Below are 22,155 nucleotides of genomic sequence, written 5' to 3'. Positions count from 1 at the left end.
TTTATGACCTTTTCCAGTTTGTTAACTTTCCAACACGACTGGGTTCGGCAAGTGATAGCGTCTTGGGCCTGCTTTTTATGAATCGTAATACTTTAATGAAGTCGGTTGTTCTAACTACAGGCATAAGTGATCACGATGTTGTTGCGGCTACCATAGAGTGGAAAAAGATAGAAATCAGTAGACCTCGTTCACGAAAAGTTTTCGCATACGATCGAGGCAGGTTTGATGCCATCAATTCTGAACTTGATACATACCTTCCGATGTTTATCCAATGCTGTCAGTCCAATGACATTGAAATATTGTGGGGGTTGTTTAAAGAAAAACTGTTGTCTCTGGTAAACGTTTATGTCCCATCGGAAATTGTAACTGCCAATCGTCGTGGTGATAAACCTTCGATTACTAAGGATATACGTGCGTCAATTAAACGGAAGGCTAGGGTGTACAAAGATTATTGTCGCACGAGAAGTGCTGATTTATTTAGAAAGGTTAAAGCATTAGGCTCTAGCCTGAAGACGCAGATAAAGCTGGCGAAGCGCGAATATTTATCGTCCCTTAATAGCAAAATCAAAACAAATCCAAAGGAAATATGGCGTTATGTTAAAAGTAACAAAAAAGACATCAGTGGAATTCCCTTTATCATGCACAATGACGAACTTCTTAAAGATGATATGAGTAGAGCAGAATGCTTCAATGCGTATTTTCAATCCATTTTGTCTCCGCCAAACCCGATATCTCCCGTTACGTCACTCAGGTCGTTACCAGCATTGAATGATATCATAATTACTGAATCAGGTATAAGAAACCTTTTGAATAAGCTGAATCCCCAGTATGCGCATGGTCCCGACGGTATTTCAAACCACATCCTTAAACGTTGTGCTGATCACACAGCTCCATTTCTAGCCGCATTGTATGATGTATCGATAAGGTGTGGAAAATTGCCGCGAGAGTGGAAGTTAGCCAATATCACGCCTTTGCATAAATCCGGCGACCGTGATAAAGTATCTAACTATAGACCGGTATCGCTAACCCCCGTTTGTTGCAAAACACTGGAGCACATAATTTATTCTTGCCTTATAAAACACCTTCAAGATAATAATTTTTTCGCGCAGGCCTTTCTTGTGTCACACAGCTAACCGAATTCGTTCATGACATAGCTTCATCATTCGACCAGGGCATTCAATTGGACGCTGTATTTTTGGACTTCAAAAAAGCTTTTGATGTCGTCCCCCACAGTCTTTTGCTGCACAAGTTGTCGTTTCTTGGTATACCTAAAACCCTCATAGACTGGATTAAGGATTATCTCAGCGGTCGTAAGCAATGTGTTGTGATAAATGGTGTGTCTTCATCAACAGCTGTCCGGGGTGCCACAGGGGTCGGTTCTGGGGCCGCTTCTTTTTTTTATTTTTATCAACGATTTTCCACTGGGTTTGAAATGTACAGTGAGGCTTTATGCTGATGATTGTGTTTTTTATTGCCCAGTCAAGTGTGTTGATGACACCACAGTACTGCAGTCTGACCTCGATAAGATTGTGTCTTGGTGTGCTCAGTGGCAAATGAGTTTAAACCTAACTAAATGTTTTCATGTGCGATTTACTAACAAAAAAAAGTAGTATCCAGGTCTTATTACTTAAATTCCTGTGTAGTACAAAAGGTAAACAAAGTAAAGTATCTTGGCGTAACATTCACGGCAACACCAGATTGGACCAGTCACGTAGATTTAATCACAGCCAAGGCTTCGCGCCTAATTCATTTTTTCCAAAGAAATTTCAAAGACGCACCGCAAACACTCAAGGAAACCCTGTATATTAGAAATGTGCGCCCAATTCTAGAGTATGGTTGTGTTTCTTGGGACCCTTTCACGAATGTACTGAAAGAAAAGTTGGAGAGGGTGCAAAAAAGGGCTGCCAGGTTTGCAACAGGTAATTACGATTTCAGAATAAGGTCTTCTGGAATTCTTCAGGCCCTAGGATCGAAACCTTTTTGTGGACGAGGGAAAGTTCAAAAACTTAAATTTCTTTATAATATATATCATGGTAAGACTGGAATAAATAAAGAGCGGTATTTAAAGACGCCTAGTTACATGCCCGAACGGAAAGATCACTTATATAAAATTAGAGAATATACCTGTCGATTGAATGTCCTTAAATACTCTTTCTTCCCAAACTCTATTAGCGACTGGAATGCGCTAAAAATACCAATATTCTCTGATTCTAATTTCCTAACAGCCATTGAAGCAGCATTTTGAGTTGCTGAAATAGCCCATATATTTAACGTTGGCTTTGTACTTCTCGTGGTTGTTGATTTTTGATATGTATAATTACTGCTTTCGTTGTATAATCTTGTGTTTTGTGCTGTTGTTACAATGCTGAACTGCAAGTGTTTAGATTTCTCATGTATAATGTTATGCATGATTTTAGTTCGGTTACAATTTTGCTGTTTGTATTCTATTTTCTACTGTAACCCCCGTACAACAATGCCCAGTAGGCGATGTAGGTACTTGAAATGAATAAATAAATAAAGTACACGTCAGCCCCATCAGAGATGGTCGAACGCCGTGCCGAATCACCGCCTTGGACTGACTTCTCCAAATGTGTGAATGAACACGGCGTGGTGGCTGTCGAAATCGCGCTTGGGTCCACAGGAGCCACTTGCACGAGAGGTGGCAAACGAGGTTTCATCAGGGGCCAGCCCGGGGATCGAGTGCTGCGGGGAGGCAGCGCAGATACATTGCGCGACGGACTGCCAGGGCGTGAGCTGCAGTCCTTCATTGTCGATGCCTCTGGGCTGCCATTCACGTGGTCGCAGCGGCCGTGGTGTCGTCGCGGAGTGGTACCGCCGACGCCAGCATGCTGGTGCTAGGAACAAGGTCCCAGCCCGCGGTGGTGCAAGGCCGGGCGGCTGGCGTGGGTGGTTTGAGGTACCGACCGTAGCGCGTCAGGAGGACGGTCATGAGCTCGTCGTAGGGCTGGGCTCCAGGTTCCGGCAAGCTTGAGGCTAAGCTTGATGGTAGGGGCTCGTACATCAGTGAGTAACGGTCCTCCTGGGCTGTGACGTGGTACATGTCGAAAAAGCAGTCCATCTGCATAAGCCACACCTCGGGGTTCTTAGGGTAGAACGGCAGGCGAGGTGGCAAGGCCATTGTATTGAGTGGCTTGGCGGAATCACCAGGAGCTGAGTGCGTGGGCGCAGCCAGATTGAAGTTGCAGAAAGTAAATCGACGTTCCGTGTGGTGGTAGAACGTCTCTTCGCTCTTGGGTCGGAGAATCGTCTTCAGGACGCGAGGGAGCCTGCAAGCAGGTCAGCACGGTTCCCATTCCGTCGTGCGGTGCGTCATGCGAGGTAACCGCGGAAGGGGGCGATGCAGCGTCCTGTGGCGGGAAAGACTCGAGCCGAGGCGCGCCATCACGTAGGCCTGTAGCGTGTCGTAGGGCCGCTCACCATGTTTTAGCGGCTCACAGCGTAGGTCAGCCGGAAGCAATGCGGTGATGATGCGGTAGCGCTCGGTGTGTGAGTCGATGCGGCAGATGAAGAAGTGTGCTTCCATTTTTAAGAACCAGGCTCGGGGATAGGGTCGCTCGAAGGCCGGGTAGGGCGGCAGCGGGCAAGCGACGTGGGGCTCCATACTGCCGACGTCCGGGTCACCAATTATTGTGGGCGCCGATGTAGTCGTGCGGCGGACCCTACATTTATTTGCAGAGGAGATTTGACGGCAGCAGGAGTCCGCGAGTCGGGGAGCGCCCGTGGAATGCGGCCGAGCAGCGCAGAGGCCTGGGTGTTCTCTGGCGCGTGGCTCGTCCTGCGTGTCGAGGCCACGCGCTGCTGACGATGGCACAGCGGCCCATGGCGATGGTAGTGGGCGCTTTCAGCTGATGGCGAAGTGGCCGCTACAAGCCTTTATTCTTGTCAGGGGCTACGAAGAATTCGCTGGGGGCCGACGAACGAAAGAAAATAGAAGAACGAACGGAAAGCGGAGAAGACGGCCCTGCAGCGTATACGACACCGCCACAGCTTACGCCGCCAACACCTCCCCGAGTCGCCGCCAGTGTTTATATGTACCATCACGCGGCCCCGAGCGGCGCCCGCGTTTATACGTGCTGTGTGCGTGTGTTTCGGATTTCGGACTTTCGCTTGCGAGGGTGAACTGAACTTCGTGCGCAGCGAGTCGCCCCACCGCCGCTCATCGCGACGGACGTTCTCAGTGCTGTTTCCCCGATCCTATAACGCAATGTAATCAGTTTTCCTGTCATTAAACAGTTTAATCTCTTTCCAAGACAAGTCCTTACTAAAACCGGCCACTCTGACATGGCGCAGTCGACAGGATCAGGATTTGAGGCCACGGAACGAACGGACGAGGAGACGAACGACGCGGACGAACTGCACCACGACTACGAGAGTGCAAGCGGACGAGGGGCAACGACGGACTCCACGTCAACGGTGATCGACCGGCTGCTGATTTCAACGGAACGCGACGTCCTGTGTTAGACGAAGAAGCAGCAGTTGGTGAACGAACTACGATCACGAGGGCTCCCTTGCTCTGGCCGTAAGGACGACATCGTCTCGCGTCTCCTAGAGGACAACGAAAAACGTCGCCAGCTCTCCAAACGCTCGAATGTGCCAACGATACTTCAGGCTGCCTACGACGACAAATGGCAGACGAACCTGTAAGCGGCGCTATTCGAGAACGGGAGGCTGCGCGAAGAACAAGAACGTCTTCTGAGACAACTGGCGAGAGTCGGCCACACGTTTCCCACGGCGCCAGAGCCAGCGGCAGCCCTTCAACGATACGGCGGACACCTTAGTCCGGAGACGCGCGGCAAGCACAACGGCACGCACACGGACGAAACGACGCATGCAAAACGGTGCACCGCCCGCTCACTGGACCTCTCCCAGGTGATCGCCACGATTACGGAAACGCAAGCGAAGATAAGTGAATTCCTGGCGAGATCACGAACACCCGCAGCTCTGACACCGAGCCAACCAACGAACTACACCACCAACGCGCAGGTCCTTCCGGCAACGAGCAACGAGACGCGCCACGTACGCAGCGCGCACGAGCCAGAACGCAGCACGCACCTGGCACCCGCTCTCCTGGTCCAGACCTCGCCTACGAACGGCACCGTAACCGAATCGGTGGAGCTCACGAAACAAACGCCCAGAGCACCGAACGCAACCGAGCCAGTGCATACGAAATTTTCCGCACATGCTGTCCCGGCCCCAGTCCACGTAACCAACGACAACGCACTCGGATTGGTGGACATGGCCCTGACAATCGAGACGCAAACTACACGAAACGCATCCGAGGTGACGAACGACATCGTACCCGGATTGGTGGAGCTCACCACCACAGCCGAAACGAACAGCGCAGGGAACGCACCCGAGCTGGTACGCACGACCACCATCGCACCCGCTGTTCCAGTCCAGGTACCGCCGACGAACGACATCGTACCCAGACCAGAGGCGCTGACCACGACCAACGCTACGCCCGACGCACGGAACACGACCAAGCCAGCACGCACGGAGGAAACGCTATTCATGACACCCTCCGATCCCGCTGCTGCCTTCCGGACTTGGCCAGCGAACGTAACAACCGCAGGAACAAACCTTGCCACGAGAAACGAAACGCCAAGTGCATGTGGTCCAACCCAGCCAGAACGTACGAGCTCTCCGGCACCCGCTGCTCCAGCCCGAGTTCACCCAACGAACGACACCGCACTCGCGCAGGTGAACCCGTCTACGAGCAACTACGCACCCAGCGCACGCGGCACGTTCGAGCCGGAACGTACAAGTTCCCCGGCCCCCGCTGCTCCGATCGAGACTCATCCGACAAACACCACCATGGTAAAGGAGGATGCAGCCGTGAGCGTACGGGCACCAGGCAAACGAGACGCCATCGAGCCTACTTGCGCGAGAGGAATGCCGACCGCAGCACTTTCGACCGAACTGGCAAGTAACCAGAGCTTTAGCGAAGACACGGAGACGGCGAGAACGACAACGAACGAGGCCGATCCACACGAAAGCATCGAATGCCCTACCGATCAGCCACGCCAACTTACGACAACGCCACGCCACCACAGGCTGAACGAAAAAGCAAACGGCTCCCAAACCGTACGAAACCCACACCTCGAGCAAAACAACGCCCTCAACGCACCGAACTCCGCGACTTTCACGGAACGCATCTCGCCACCAGACGAAACGCACGCCAACGTTCCCACGCGTATTAAACCCGCAAGAAGCTACACAGGCTCAATCGCCTACGGAAGCGACGTGACCAACGCAACGCTAAGTGCTCCCAAGTTCACGTCCGACGAAACGAATCCCACGGTACGCAAAAATCAAGTCAGTTTGAACTTCGCCGACCTCTTCGAAACGAACGCCCACTAAACGAAGTTTATCCGGAGCAACGAAAAAAAAAAAAAAAACGCCAGCATCGAGCAACTGCGCAAACGGCCGTGCACAGTTGAGTCTCTGGATACGAACGGACGTCAAAAAACGCGGACACCCACAGAGCTCGCGGATAGCTCCATCGGGCGCCAACTCGGTGAAGGACCTGGGGACAGATCCTTCTAAAGGGAGGTCGTGTCAGGGGCTACGAAGAATTCGCTGGGGGCCGACGAACGAAAGAAAATAGAAGAACGAACGGAAAGCGGAGAAGACGGCCCTGCAGCGTATACGACACCGCCACAGCTTACGCCGCCAACACCTCCCCGAGTCGCCGCCAGTGTTTATATGTACCATCACGCGGCCCCGAGCGGCGCCCGCGTTTATACGTGCTGTGTGCGTGTGTTTCGGATTTCGGACTTTCGCTTGCGAGGGTGAACTGAACTTCGTGCGCAGCGCCCACCGCCGCTCATCGCGACGGACGTTCTCAGTGCTGTTTCCCCGATCCTATAACGCAATGTAATCAGTTTTCCTGTCATTAAACAGTTTAATCTCTTTCCAAGACAAGTCCTTACTAAAACCGGCCACTCTGACATTATTGTTACATGCTATTTTTAACCGGGCTGCGGTTACTTATGATGATACTGGAAATTGGCCACCTTAGTACTGTGCGCCACTTGGTGGCATGAACAGAACTAAATTACACTACACAACATTCCCTCCTCCCAAAAAAGGGGTCCTCGGCTGGGCCTGACGGTATACCAAATACTTTTTTGCACCGGTATGCTGAAATGATTTCCCAGTATCTTGTTATTATTTGCCGTGCATCCGTTGCTTCGGCTACACTACCTCCAGACTGGCTTACGGCACGTGTTGTGCCTCTGTTCAAAAAAGGTGATGTTGCACTAGTGCCTAACTATCGTCCCGTCTCGATAACGTCGTCTTGCTGTAAATAACTTGAGCATATTATAGCTACTTACATTACCAATTTCCTGAACACCAATGGTTTACTTCACCCCTGCCAGCATGGTTTCCGGAAAGGCCTCTCTACCGTGACGCAACTAACTACAGTCATCCACAGCTTCGCAACTGTTCTTGATAAAGCAGGCCAGGTGGACGCCATTTTTTTAGACTTCAGCAAAGCATTTGATCTTGTTAATCATGGCAAACTAATTCACAAGCTAGAATCAATTGGTATTCCTGAATTTTTGATAAACTGGGTTTCTTCATATTTAACTAACCGCACTCAGTTTGTTAGCATTGATTCGATAACTTCTACTCGTCTAGCAGTAACTTCTAGTGTCCCGCAGGGAAGTGCGTTGGGGCCTTTGTTATTCCTAGTTTACATCAATGATATTGCTGCCGTAGTAACAGACAAAGTTCAAATTAAAATGTTTGCCGATGATTGTGTGTTGTTTAGTGAAATTACTTGCAAAGAAAACCAAGAGCAACTTAATTTAACCTTCATAATATTCAGTCATGGTGTGATAAGTGGGATATGAAGCTAAACGCCGACAAAACTGTGTTCATGAAGATAACCAACAAGCGCAAGAGCCTGTTCTTCACGTATACTCTTCCATCCCGTCCTTTAATTGAAGTAAATGAATATAAATATCTTGGGGTCACACTGTCAAATACTCTCTCTTGGAATAACCATGTGTCGAACGTATGTGCATCAGCTTTTCGTAAGCTTTGCCTTCTCCGGTACAAGTTAAAGGGTGCTCCGTCAGATACCAAACTTCTAGCATATACTTCCATTATCAGACCCAAACTTCAATATGCATGCACAGTTTGGGACCCTCATACTAAACTAAATATTCAACCATTGGAAAGGATCCAGCGGAAATCAATACGTTTTGTAACTTGTAAATATCATAACAGCGACTCGCCTACAAATTTAATGACTGAACTGGGCATTCAATCCCTTGAAAAGCGGAGAAACATTTTCAGACTTAAGTTTCTTTTTAAGCTGTATAACAGGCAGCTTTCACTGGATCCTGAGCCATTCCTACAACCTTTGGTGACACGACTAACAAGACATCGACATAAAAAATCGTTAACACCTTATAATGCCAGAACGAATCTTTTTAAAAACTCCTTCGTTCCCCGTACGATAACGGATTGGAACAGCTTGCCTTTGTCATCACTACAGTCTACAAATAGCATAGATCTAATTTAGTGATTTTGTTTTAAACTAGCGGTTCCTTGATTTGTGTAGTGAACTGTTTTTTACGTATTCTTGTTTCCATGTATAGTTCTTTTTCTTTAACTAGCGGTTGCTTGATTTGTGTAGTGAATTGTTTTTTTTTTGTTTCTATGTTTGATATTTTGTTTGCCATAATGTGCGGCTACATTGTTGTGCTGTTTATTTGCGTGTATTGTATGTGCTGTATCGCCCCTCCTGCTTGGGCCCAAACTGGGCCTGCAGTATGTACTAAATAAATACAATAAAATGAATAAAACAAGCAACACTGTTCGCACAAGCGATGATTGGATTAAATCGCAACAAAACCAAAAGGAAACGGGCTTTCACACAACGGCAGTGCGCTGTGTGATTACGGTTCAGATCTCCGTTTCGGTAGTGAGGCTGATGTTCAGAAAGGTCGATCAGGAGACCGAGGCGTACCGCTGAGCGAGAAAGCTTTGTGCAGTTATTCACACGATGAGTGTATGTAAAGGTTTGGACGCCGAGCCTCGAGTAGTCGAATCGCCGAACGAGCAACCCTCGGCGGCGCGTAACGCGGCATTTTCCCCGAGGGGATTCAGCGTCAGCACAGATACACCTTCGAAGCCGTCCCGGAGGCTTGCCCACGTGACCCCGATGGCGAGAAAGCGTTGGCGCCGCTCAGACGCTCTGCCCGAGTCATTTAGCTGGCGCACAACTGACTGCTTCGTACTGATTACTGACCGATTTTGCAGTCGTCGCCTTTGACATGCCGCCGTCGTCTTTCAGAGAGTAGCCGGATGGCGCCTTGTATCGGCACGGGCGGGTTCGGTCGCTCCGTGGTCGCTGGCGGCGAAAACACGCTAATCAGCGGGGCAGCAACGCGGTCATGACAGCGCCCAGGCTGTTTTTCAGTGGCTACCGCAGCAGCACTGGATCCGGCCTCTTGCTGCGCAACACGGCCCAGCTTCCTTTGTCCCGAGAGGACGCCCTTATCTGTTCAGCTGCGTGGACTGCACAAAAGGTGTCCACATCTGCGGGCCCTCACTGTGGGCTTCGCTCTCCACGCGGCTTCAACAAGCACCGCCGTGTGCGCCCCAACGTAGCGTCTACAATGGGAAGAGAGCATCCAGCGCTGTGCCCGACATGCGCAGTGCGTGAGACTGGCTGCGCATCTGTCCTCCGTCGCCGCTGCGCTTACGTCAGCTAGCGCCTTGTCCCGTGTGCGACGGGGCGGCGGGCTAGTGTCATTTTCTTGGGCCCACAGTGATGATAAATCCCTGGGAACTGAAACTTTGCACCGCTTCCTGCGCGTCCCCCAACTGGAAAAAAGCCTGCAGATCGTAAACAGTGCAAGCGCCCCAAGACATGCAGTCATTCGCGCTGTGATATTTGTATTTCTCCTTTTCTTGGTCACTTTCCTTGTGCGTTGTGTTTATTTTGATTCAGCGTTTACCTTTGCGATTTCCTTTGGACCTTTTGTTTCTTTATGAGCAGCATTTCCTCGCACCCCATTCTCGACATGTCCTGTTTGGCCTTTCGCTGCTCTCCCCGCAACGTCCCCGCCCAACTGCAGTTATTCCCACGTGGCGTAGCAGGCCTCGCCAGTTCGCGTTAAACGGCCCCCTCTCCCCGTCTCCGCCGGCCTTTCGCATGCGAGGCTAACCTTCTTCAGCGGACTCGAGATCGTGCGCATAAAGACACCATCAAGGGACCCTCTTAGCGTCCTCCCAAATGACTCGAACCAAGCGGCGCGTGTGAGGCGCACGAGCGTGAAATGATCCTTGCCACCTGCGAACACTTGCCCCTTTTCATTTTCCTCCCCTCCCTTTGTTCTGCCGGACCAGATGCCGGAGGCCACCCCATTCGGCGCCGAGCCACGCGGAGCGCTGTAATTTGGTTAACGCCTGCAGCCACCGCGTGGTGGCGACGTTAGCCCGAGTCCCAACCGACGCTTGCCTGGCCAACGCTGCCTGCGATCTTCATTGCAGTGCTTTCAGGCGGGGGGAGGGGGGTCCTAAGCATGTGGTGGATGTGTTTTTACTCCTCACAGCCACAAAGCTAAGGTACGCTATTTAATAGTGCATGGAGCCTTAGGGGCCGTTTAAAAGCCGAATCAGGCAGCAGAGACGTTTTCTATAAAACATTCCGTGGACTGAATGCGAGCCTGATGAATTCTTTTTTCTCTGTTACCGGCATTGTTGCGAGACATACAAGCACCGAAGTATGCCTGTCTCGCAATTTCTATGCCTGTCAGGCCCGTAAAGGAACGTGCAAATACCAATAAAAAATAGCGAAAATGAGTAAACCGCTTAATGCCCTGCAGTTACCCAAATAAGCATAACGGGGGGTAGCAGCACAATTATTCGTCATAATGTCGCAAATGGAGATAATGTCGCAAATCAAAAATGGCGCACCGTGGCGCAAAATAAACCTCTGTAGGAAGAATTCTGACACGTCACGGGCTGTAACGGTCGGAAGTGCGGCTGTTTCGCGTACCTGGTAAGGTGATCCTCTGCAACACCCGCCGCGGTGGCTCAGTGGCTAAGGCGTTGCGCTGCTGAGCACGAGGACGCGGGCTCGATTCCCGGCCGCGGCGGCCGCTTTTCTGATGGAGGCGAAAACAAAAAACGCCCGTGTGTACGAGATTTCGGCGCGCGTTAAAGATCCCCAGGAGGTCAAAATTAATCCGGAGCCGTCCACTACGGCGCGCCTCATCGCAGCGTTGCGTCGGCGCGTTAAGCCCTACAATCGATCGACCCACTGCAGCGAGGGTCCAACAGTTTCCTGCGGTTGGGCCGGGGAGGGGCACGTAGGTGTCGATTCCAACGCAATCGGAAGTTCGCGCGGGGCTTGGTAGTGGCTGCAGAAGTGCGGCAGGATGTTGCGGCGGAGATTTGCGGTGCTGGCACTCGGGACACGAGCGGATGTACTTCGTAACAAACGTGTACATTCCGCGCCAACAGTAACGTATGCGCAGACGCTGATATGTTTTGAGGACGCCAGCGTGGGAGCATTGCGCGTCAGCGTGGTCGGATGAGCAGATAGCAGAACGCAAATAACGCGGTACGACTAGCAACCATTCACGGCCGTCTGCAAAATAGTTGCGCCGATATAGGAGTTCGTCACGAACAGCGCAGTGTGAAGCGTGGCGACGCAGTGCACGGGACGCCGAAGCTGTGGACGGAATCGGCAGGTATTGTAGTATGGACGCGATCTAGGGGCATTTCGGCTGCTCTGCAGCCATGTCGTGGATTTCAAATGACGCCAGGCCGCAGTTGTTCGAGGAAATGGAGCCCTTTTCTGACTCCACAGGGCATTTAGGAAGGGCATCAGCGTCCGCATGCTTGCGTCAGGACCAATACACAACGCTAAGGTCGTACTCTTGGGACAAGTCGGCCGGACGGATCTTTTAGTGACGACAGCCAACACAACGCGTGATGGTCCGTGACGGAATTAAAAGGGCGTCCATACAGGTAAGGTCGGAATTTGTGAATCGCCCAAACGATCGCCAAATATTCTTTTTCGGTGACCGAGTAATTTCGCTCTGCCTTTGTGAGAGTACGGCTGGCATATCAACTCCGTACTCCTGGACGCCTTCTTTGCGTTGGGCGAGTACAGCGCCAAGACCGACACGACTGGCCACTGGTTTGTACCTCAGGTGGCAGGAGGGGGTCGAAACGGCGCAGTATTGGGGCGATGTAAGCAAGCGCCGTAAAGACACAAAAGCTTCTTCGCAGGCAGGCGACCAGTCGACAGGTTCTTTACTGGATCCACTGAGGAGCTTCGTCAAAGGTTCGGTGATGGCTGCAAAGTTCCGGACGAAGCGACAAAAATGGGAACATAAGCCGACGAACCCTCAGAGGTCTTTAATCGTAGTGGGTTTCGGAAATCGGGCGACTGCGCGAAGCTTCTCCGAGTCGGGAAGGATGTCATCTTTTGAAACGACTTGACCCAAAATGGTTAGTTTGCGAGCAGCAAAGCGGCACATTTTCAAGTTCAGCTGTAATCCAGCAGACGTGAGGCACGTCAAGACCTGCTCTAGGCGCTCAAGGTGAGTGGTGAAATCGGGCGAAAACACGACAATGTCGTCTAAGCAACAAATTCATGTTTTCCTCCACTTGAGGACTCGTAGAACACTTTACATCTTTCTCTCAAATGTTGCGGGCGCATCGCAAAGTGCGAAAGGCATGACTTTAAATTCATTACGTCCATCAGGTGTCACGAAGGCAGTTTTTGAGCGATCAGATTCTGCCACGGGGACTTGCCAGTAACCTGAATGTAGATCGAGAGAAGGGAAGAATTCAGCGCCTTGCAAGCAATCAAGAGCGTCATGATACGAGATAGTGGTTAGACGTCTTTGCGGGTGATCTTCTTCAGACGCCTATAATCGACGCAGAACCGGATGGACCAATCTTTCTTCGTGACAAGCACAATGGGCGAAGCCCATGGGGCTTGAAGAGGAGCGAATGACGTTGCGCGTGAGCATGTCAGCGACGTGTTCGTCAATCAGGTCGCTGCCGCATTGGGGTGTGGGATCCGGTATTTGAATTATGTTCATGTTACGCATTTGATGTTCATGTTCATGTTATGTTCATGTTACGCATTTGAATGATGTTCATGTTCCTTCGTCGCCTTGCAGTGAGCTCGTGGTGGTCAACGTCATATTCATCGCAATCGTCGTGTTCCTCATGGCAGCGGAGGGGGCAAGTGCTGATCATCGCCGTTGGAGACTTCCACCAGTTCCTGATCGCCAAGCAGAGAGAGCGAGACCTGCTTGTTCGCGGTTGCACGTGCTGGGCCCGATTGCCGTCGGCGCTGTCGTTCTTGATTAGCATTCCTCGGGCGTGCGCACTTTCGGCGGCCGCCCGATATCGAGCGCATCGCCCCCTGAGTGAGCACTCGTACAAAACGTAGCGCATGCGCGGCAGCGCTTGTGGACAGCTGGAGCGCAGAGTCGACGCGTACACGTGCCTACGCATGCGCGCTGTTCCTGGAGTCGCGTCGAGGTTGCGCGGAGCAGTTGTTGCGCCAGCTCTGGTGGTGTTGGTTGCTAGCTAACTCAAAGCGCTCCTCGGGGTTTTCACGTTACGCGCCACACATCACAGGGAGCTACAACAGCTCCGCTGTTAGTTTTTGTTTGCGTATGTACACGCCATGGCACTCCTAGTTCATGTTATCGTTTCGTCGATGGTTGATCGGCGGCAGCGGGGACATTTGGGGACGGTTTGGGCTCCCTTTATTCCCATCGTTTTCGCAAACACTCTTTTGTAGAAAGCCCGGCACCTCAACATAGACATCTGCCGCAGTGCGTAACTTTCAGCGTGTGCCTAATCCTGCTGTATGGGCCATTTGCAGAGCACATCGCCTCGTGTGCTGCTAAACGTTTCTGTCCGTTCACATACACAAAGTATAGCCTCTGCATGTCGTAATTTCCGACATTTTCGTCGGCCATCCTCTTCTGCAGGACTGGATGGCTCACCCGGTTTTCTCAAAGGAGCATCAAGAAAAAACAAAAAGAAATTAAAGCCGTTACACTGAGCCTGAAAGCTGTAGGAAGAGCAGAGCAATGATTCGCCATAATGGGCTGCAGCGCCGTTATCCGCTCACTGCTACCACCCAATGCTATTCAAATTTTCCGCCTTGCGCGCCCCTTGCTCGAAACACCGCCAGCGGGAAGCTCTAGCGTCTCTGGTTGAAGCTTTCCTCGGTGGTTTGCGAACCTCCGCTCGGTTTAGTACACGTGCCGCTCGGCCTTGTTGGCGCGCTTTGTGGCACACGCGCCGTTGGCCTTGTTGGCGCGCTATTTGTCTGGCACATCTATATGCGTGGTCACCGTTCTTTTAAAGACGATAGTCTTTCTTGGGCTACTTTAACCCAGAAATTTTGGTCTGTCTGTGTGTCTGTCTGTGACTCGATTCAGCCACCCGGCCAAAGTAAAACAAAGCCTGCGCAATAGTCTTATATAGTCACAGCTAAATGTACCCGTCTACGTCCGGTGTAAGTTAATAGTTGTCAACATTGTTGAAGAAGAACAAGACATTACGCAAATATAACATAACAAATTAATAGAGAAGTGATATTTGCAATGTTCCTTTATAAGAAATTATACATGCTTGACTTCTGCGAAATTAAATACTTCATCTACTGCAAAAAAAAAAAATTCACTCCGCCGTCGCCTGCTGGCGCCCGCGCCACTATAGCTTCTGGCGCCATTTTAACTAATCAACCGGCAACAGTTACGAAACTTTCCACTAGATAGGTTCCACGTTTTGCCGGCAACGCACGTGGAGTAGGGAAACGCGGTTCTATAAACGTTGAAGTAGGGCGCCTCGACTCACGCGCGTCTTCGCCGTACGGCAGCGTTGGCATCGAGACACCCGGTTTGGAGCAGTGGAACGCGGGAAATTCAAAATTATTTAAGCAAACCTTTGGCGTATTCACCTTGAGAGGAGCGCGACGCAAGAGGAACAACATGACAGGTGAGCGGGAAAGCGAAGGGAGGCATTTACTTTGCAAAAGTCAATAAACACTATCGTCTTTTGAGGACATTTTCAACGAAAGGAGCAGACACGCGGCCAATTTTTTGGGCTCGCTTTTCCTCACGCACGTGTCGGTGCTGCATTGCCACTTTTTTCACTTACTACCGTAAAAACCAACCTAACGAGCGTTCCTAACTATATGAGTGCGCGGGCTTCGGGTTATTTACGTATATTTTGCCTCAAATGTACTGACAGTTTTCTTTGCGCTAAACAAGGGGGAGATGTAGGACAAGCGCCAGCGGTTCACGAGTTTGGAACGGTTATGGCTATTTAAACCGGTTCGTTTTCGAAGCCTATCCCTATCACGGGGCGCGGTCTGCGAGGGATCGCCTGGCGCTCTTCCCACTGCGCTACAAACCGAGACGGGAGCATGTGCTACGAACGCGCCTAATGTCCTTCACTCATTCGAACTACGTCAAGAAGCTGACGAAGGCACGCGAAGCTGAACGTCAACGGAAACGACGAACTGAAAACTAATAGGAACTTCAGTCGACCTCATGGCTGCTTCTCATACTATAGACTCAGGGCTCCCCTGCGGGAAGATGGTGTAATTTTTTGTTACACGCAGCCCAACTGAGCGCCCTTCTGTTGCTAAATAACATGGCGAAACTCTCGGTTTCGTCCGCTTCCTGTCCGTTCGAAAGCGTCCATTTAAAGCGGGACCTGGTTGGCGGGAATGAGACAATGCGGCCGTGACACGGCGCAACAAAGCGGGCACCGGTTTTTGAGCATGCCGTTGGTCACAGACGTCGCAAGGGCAACTACGTCACCATGGAAACGGACGCGAAATGGACATATCTTAGATGGACACGGCTCGGAATTTCGCCCCAGGAGGCGCCATCATGGAGATGAACGGGACGTCGCAGGATCACCTGTTGCGGAAGCTATTTCGCAAAAAAGTGAAAACGGGCTCACATTTTGGGTGCAAATAAATAAGCCACTAAGACAGATACCAAGACATTTTTTTAGAGAAAGCAGATGCGATATTATAAAAAAACACTTTCAGTTCTGTGTTAAACGACGTCAACAATGACATAATAGAGAAATAACATGAACACAGTTATCGGTGTGCAAGCATCCATTGCCATTCAAGTAGGGCTCTCACATGGTTCGAAGGAAGTGATTTTTTGTTGGAGACGACTTTGTTTCACTGCAGTCAATCACGCAAGCAATCTGATGCTTGGCAGACTACGCCTCGTCCAGTGAAAGCATCTTTGCAACAATGAAACGGAGGTTACTGGCCGAGTGAAAAGGGCAGTTTGACGTTTCGGTGCCCCTACGGGGATGGTGTTCACAATCTGAAACGTCAAAGTCCTTTTAGATTTCAGTTTCGTCGTTGCAAGCAATGCCTTGTGATGTCGTAAGGTCTTAGCGAGAGTGTCCAGTGAGTAGCCACTGCTTATTCTGTTTCCCTTTATATCGGGATTGATCACTTGATTTTTGCGTTGAATCGGCATTAACGCTCATTGGACAACGCAATCTTTAGAATGAGCCAAACCTTGCTTTGTGTCCATGCACCTAAGGGGTTCAAGGCGTAATGATTCGTTTTGGCATGTGCAGGTTCTGGAGGCCAAAAAATCATCTCTCTGGAAGCCCGTTTAAAGTTTTCCGGATTCCTTGAAGGAAGCCTGAAGTAAAACGAGCGAAAAGGGCGCTTTTAGAGCAATGTGTATGTTCCGCAAATTTATTTCACCCAGATTAACCAAATACCTTTTTTCTCTCTGACGATTGCACAAACAGGATTTCGCGTGTCAGGAAAACACAAGAGACGTAATCATTTTTAGTAATCGACCGAGCTAACTCCTCTGTTGCTTCTCTCGGAAAGAAAGAGATTTGCTGACTAAATGTGGAAGCATTACTTCAGTTTGTACATTTCTTTCCAGAACAAGCTAACCTCCATTTCTACGCCTGCAAAACCGAATGAATAAAACAGAGCCACAGCGGCAAAGGTAAGAGCGGTCCTTGCGAGCGCAGTGGGAACTATTTGGTTGACGAGGTTGTTTTCGCTCACACTCCGTAGTTCTGCCCCAGGACGAAACGAACATGCGTTTGAAACACATGAACAAACTACTCCGCCTTTGGCGATGCTGAAAAGACGGAAGGTATCAAGCGGTGCAACGATGAGGCCAGCGTTGTTTGAAGTGGCCCCGAAGAAATAAATCGGAACGGTTATGCTGGTAATGCAACATGATGATTAATGATGATTTCATGGCTAAGAAGGAAATAGAGCGCGGAAGGGCGCTTGGACGAGGCAGGGCACGCACGCGCTTCGAGTGGACGGGCACTGTCCCCGCGCTATTTTACTTGAGGCCCTGTCGGTCCCCTTTCTCTGTCTTGCACGTGCCGCTCGTTTGGATTCTTGGAGGAAGTACGCGCAGCCAATCCCGCGAGGCGGCTCATTGGCTGAGGCGCAGTGCTGGTGAACCCAGTCTCGGCCGCGGCGGCCGCTTTTGCGATCGAGGCGAGAATCGAAAGCATGCGCGTGTAGCGGTTCTGGCGCGCCTTAAAGATCCCCAGGGGATCGTAGTGTATCTGGAGCCCTCCACTACAGCGTGCCTGAAGCGCAGGTGCAGCTTGGGTGCGCTCAACCGCATAGTGTAAACTAGAGCCAAACCGACGCCGGTTCTTGAAAGAGCACCAGGCGTAAATAGAAGGGATGAAACTAATAAAAAAAAACCAACCTATTGACTGAAAAGGGCGAAATCACGTTTCCGCTGGTTTTCACAGCAGACACGAAAAAGAAAACAAAATCGCGCATGCAGACATGGGAATCGTGCGGCCTGGTCTTATTGTACGTTTCACGCTTATCGCATGGTCCGCTACAGGTGTCGCTAAACCGTGCATATTTAGCGGGAGGGAGGCTCCACTCACGTGCGGGGCGAGTCGACTGGGCCGGCGACCGGGTCCGGGGAGTCCGCTCGCGAAGACGCCCTGCGAAAATGACGACTCCGAAGACGGCGGGCAGATAACCGCGCCCTCTGGCAGGCAGGAATTCCGCTGCACCCGTTATCACCACCGGCGGCCGTACCCGGAAGGCGGCGCCCGGCGGGACCGGATTCCCAGGGCTCTTCCCACCGGGCCACTCCTTCTGCAAGCGCTGGGACGGCCGCAGGAGCAAAAGAACGGGCCTGCTACAGCGGGACACCGACTACACGGCCAGTCGTGGCAAGTACTTTGTTAGCCCGCAGGAGACCAGACTGCAATGACTAATTTCACAGCCTGGTGCAAAGAAAGGATTGCGATGAATCAGAGCCTTCAAAAAATTTGAAAGCGAAACCCTTCTTGGGTCATCTGCTGCAGACGGGGAGAAAAACGGACGGAAAGGCCGGGAGGTTATCCAAGCGCCACCCTGCATTGAAAGAGCGGGGTTGAAGGAATAAAAGAGAGCGCAGGTGAAGAGGAACCGATAGGAGGGCGAAGGCGCTCAGTCTAGTCCCCTTTAAGGCACTACCGTCATTCGTGTAAACCAAAACAGGTGCAGTGAACCTGCACTTGGGTGCTCTGTATTACCAGAAAGATAGCGGAGCGAGTAATTGAAATCGTTGGCAAGATGTTCCCCACACCTTTCTAGCAAGAAACCTGAATATGTGGGCGATGGTGGTGAGTTTCGTGGTTAGGAAACTCACCGTTAGGCGCGCTCCATTAAACGTCCCTCGGGATAATGGCACCACGGAATTTGTGATGTCTAGAATAGGGAGCCACCCTCACTTTGATTGCGTTCATCTCGATGCAATACAAGGACATTTGCTTGCGGATAAATGCAACCACCGCGCACTTGTCACCCGAGATGCTCAGACCTTGCCTATGTAGGTAAGATCTCGGGGCATTGTGCGTCTTTTGAAGTCGTGCCAGTGGCTGTGGTCGGTTGACACTCGATCGACGAAGCCATACCATCGGCATAAATAGGAGAAACGGACTAGGAGACAGGAAGCAGAATAGCAGATTTTGCACAAGTCTGATGATCACTCGGTTGAAAAGCGTTTGGCTTAGCACTCCACCTTGAGGAACACGACGTTGAAGGAAGTGCCGTGACGTTAGGACGTCCTCTGCCATGACAAAAGAACATCTTCCGGACAAGGATCTTTCTACCCATCGGATAACTCGCCCACCAAGTCCGAAGTGCCCCAGGACGTCTAAAATAGCCTCAGAAACGTCGTAGGTGCCCTTAAGGTCGAGAAAGAAGGCTGCTGAAAGGCGTGCGTGGCTTTCGTCTTGATGTGCAAACGTTACCACGCCCACCACGCAGACTACGAAAGAAGGGCGACGTTGAAAACCGGCCGTGGCCACAGTATACAGGGTGATCAAAGTTAAGTAGACAGGTTTTTTAAAAAAAAGGCGCTTAGATTAATGCAAAGACGACCTCTACAGCGAGGGTTTGCGCCCAGGGGGACACATAAATGGATTTCGGAAGCTTAATTAAGCTTAATCATTGATTTCGGAAGCTTAATTAACTAAAATCGATTAATTACCTTTTTTGTGGCTTCAGTAACCAGGCATGTTTGCATTGGAAAGTTAGACGCAAGCGTGTTTCTATGCAGTTTCAATTAGCAGAATACTTCTAGCGCATCCGAAGTTCGAGATATCAAACGGCGAAGTTTAATTGCCGTTCGCATGATTATGCATGCAACAGTCTGCACCGGCGCAAAGCTCCTGCCTTCTGTGACGTGCCTTCTGCTTCCGGCGTTTAGTTTGACAACGGGGTGGAGGCATAGGAGAAAGTGATAACTGGCACCCATTCATTTTTGACTGGTGTTATCGCAATCTCCAGTACTCGGAACCGCTAACGAAACACAGAACAAAAGGTCTTGAGCCGGTCTTGGCTTCTAGCATGCGTAACCATGCGAACGGCAATTAAACTTCGCCGTTTGATATCTCGGACTACTGTTGCGCTAGAAGAATACTGCCATTTGGAATTGCGTAGAAACACGATTGCGTCTAACTTGCCAATACAAACACGCCTGGTTACTGCAGCCACTGCAAAGTTATTTAATCCATTTTAGTTAATTAAGCCACCCACATCAATAATTACCTCCTAATTATGTGTCCCCCTGGGCGCGTAACCGCATTGTAGAGGTGGACTTCGCGTAAATCTAAGCGCCTATTTTTAAAAAATCTGCCGACATAACTTTGATCAGCCTGTATATGCGGTGGCATTGAAGGTACCCCAGCAGCCGCGTGAGTATCATTCTTTCAATAACCTTGTAAAGCCAGTTTGCAGGGATTTTTATGGGAAAATAGCCTCGGGCTTTCGCTCCATTTTATTTATTTTTATTGGCTGTTAACCTGTCATAGCTTCGCTGGAGCGAGGCTTGTTGCCCCAATTTCTTCTTCTTTTTTCTTGCGGGGAACACGGAGTCAATAAAGGATTAAAGGGCCATTGGACAGTATGATGGAAGGTCAAACGTTGATTTTCGAGGCTTGGGTAAGGGTTTGTTTTTCACCCCGGTGCAACAACACCATCCATCCACATTCAAAGATGTCCAAAAACATTTGCCGAGACATAGCGTTCAGTAGGTGCCGCTACCGGGACCCGGCGGTCAGCTACGCCCGCAGGATGCCAGACCTGCTCCTAACTCTTCCACAGAAACGAGCGGGTCTAGGCGTTGATCGCGGGAAGTACGGGCTTCGTGGGCCCTTGCAGAGGGAACGGTTTTGTGATGGTTGTGACGGTTTTTTGTGTAGTGCGATAGCCTTAGAGTGGCAGCGCGGCTGCACAGGTACCGCTAGGCCAATATGCAAGACAGGTTTCTGAGGATCAAGAGACTTGCAGAACGATTACCACCATCGTGCCTGGACCTGAGCGATGCGTCGCTGTATTTCTTCTAAAGAAACTTGTTGCTGAGCTAGTTGGTACATTCTAAAGAAAGAAGAAAACGTTTCGCAAACTAGACGTGGACGAAGACGACAAGGTAAGATAGATAAAGAGAGAGAGATAATTGCTTTATTGAGGTGAGGAGGCCAGATGCCCTGGAAGGAGAGGGGTAAAAAAGGTAGGGAAAAAAGCAGTTCAGCCGACGCTCTTACACACAGGCGCATGTATCTGTCTTACTTTGTCATCTTCGTCCACGTCTAGTTTGTGCCACGTTTTCTTCTATCTGTAAGTGTTTTCTTCTGTATGCAGGTGGCAGCACTTGATTCGGGTGCACATTTTGTACGCCTGTAACGTCGCTCCGCACGCCGTCGAATCGATCGGAAGCGTTCAATTTCGCTGTCTGGGCGGCATTGGGACATAACGCGTGCAGGACTCGGTCGTATTGCCGATCACGCTCTCTAGGCTTGTGGAAAGGCCCGCACGGCAGCGTCCTCCATACAGAATTGAAATTTCGCGCAGCCAATAGACCGTTCCAACGAGGGCGCCGCCATCTTGCGTGCGCAGCGCCGTCTTGTAGCTGGCCGATTTGAAGGCTTGGGCGCTTGCTCCGCGGCATGTGGGCGCCAACGGCGACTCGGCGAATTTTTCCTTGTAGCCCGTTGTACGCTGTTTTCCATAATATAGTCTAAAAGGGAAAGTTGTTGCATAGGAACCGTTATAGCGATCTGGCTTAAATTGGCGACTTTTTGGTCCGCGGTGGAGCTGAAATTCGCCACGAGGTAGCGTGGTCCACGGTGAGTAGAGGATGTCATGCCGAACATATGTTTGCAATACGTCGTCACAAGTTTTTTTTTTTTAGTACCTGGGATGGCGTATAGCGGGTGCTTTGATCGCTTTAGTGCAAAAACTGATGCTTGTTAAAACGATCTAACCGTGACACGCTCGGCGACCATGGGTAACAAGCAGAACTGCGTGTCATTGTAACAGACTTCTGGCTTCATATCCCTGAGGTTTTTTGGGTGAAATTAGTAATTATTTGGCATAATATATAGTTTGTATTAAATCTTATCAATACATCAACACAATCACCAAGGCCAGCCCACGCAATAGCTGGGTATGCCGCAATGTGACCGCTGCAGCGGTGGAGATGGAACTAATACCACCTTCGGCACAGGCAAGTTTCGTTGTGTTGTGTAATGTAGTTCTGTTCATGCCACCAGGTGGCGCACAATGCTAAGGTGGCCAATTTCCAGCATCAT

The 22,155-nt window shown here is 50.6% G+C and overlaps 1 protein-coding gene across 1 annotated transcript in view; it reads right to left on the bottom strand.

Moving 5' to 3' along the window:
* LOC144161002 (phenoloxidase-activating factor 2-like) overlaps positions 1 to 18,086 on the bottom strand; it is a 118,292-nt gene extending 100,206 nt beyond the window's left edge. Inside the window, exon 1 of the mRNA XM_077692073.1 lies at positions 17,956 to 18,086. The gene's annotated coding sequence lies outside the window, so the exon portion shown is untranslated. The remainder of the gene's footprint in view (positions 1 to 17,955) is intronic.
* Between the last annotated feature and the right edge of the window lie 4,069 nt (positions 18,087 to 22,155).

Source organism: Haemaphysalis longicornis, unplaced genomic scaffold, assembly GCF_048455015.1.
Source record: "Haemaphysalis longicornis isolate Haplotype H1 unplaced genomic scaffold, Haemaphysalis longicornis Haplotype H1 scaffold_11, whole genome shotgun sequence".
NCBI lineage: Eukaryota > Metazoa > Arthropoda > Arachnida > Ixodida > Ixodidae > Haemaphysalis > Haemaphysalis longicornis.
The sequence above is the reverse complement of the archived record's forward strand: the minus strand, read 5'-3'. Positions and strand labels throughout refer to the sequence as shown.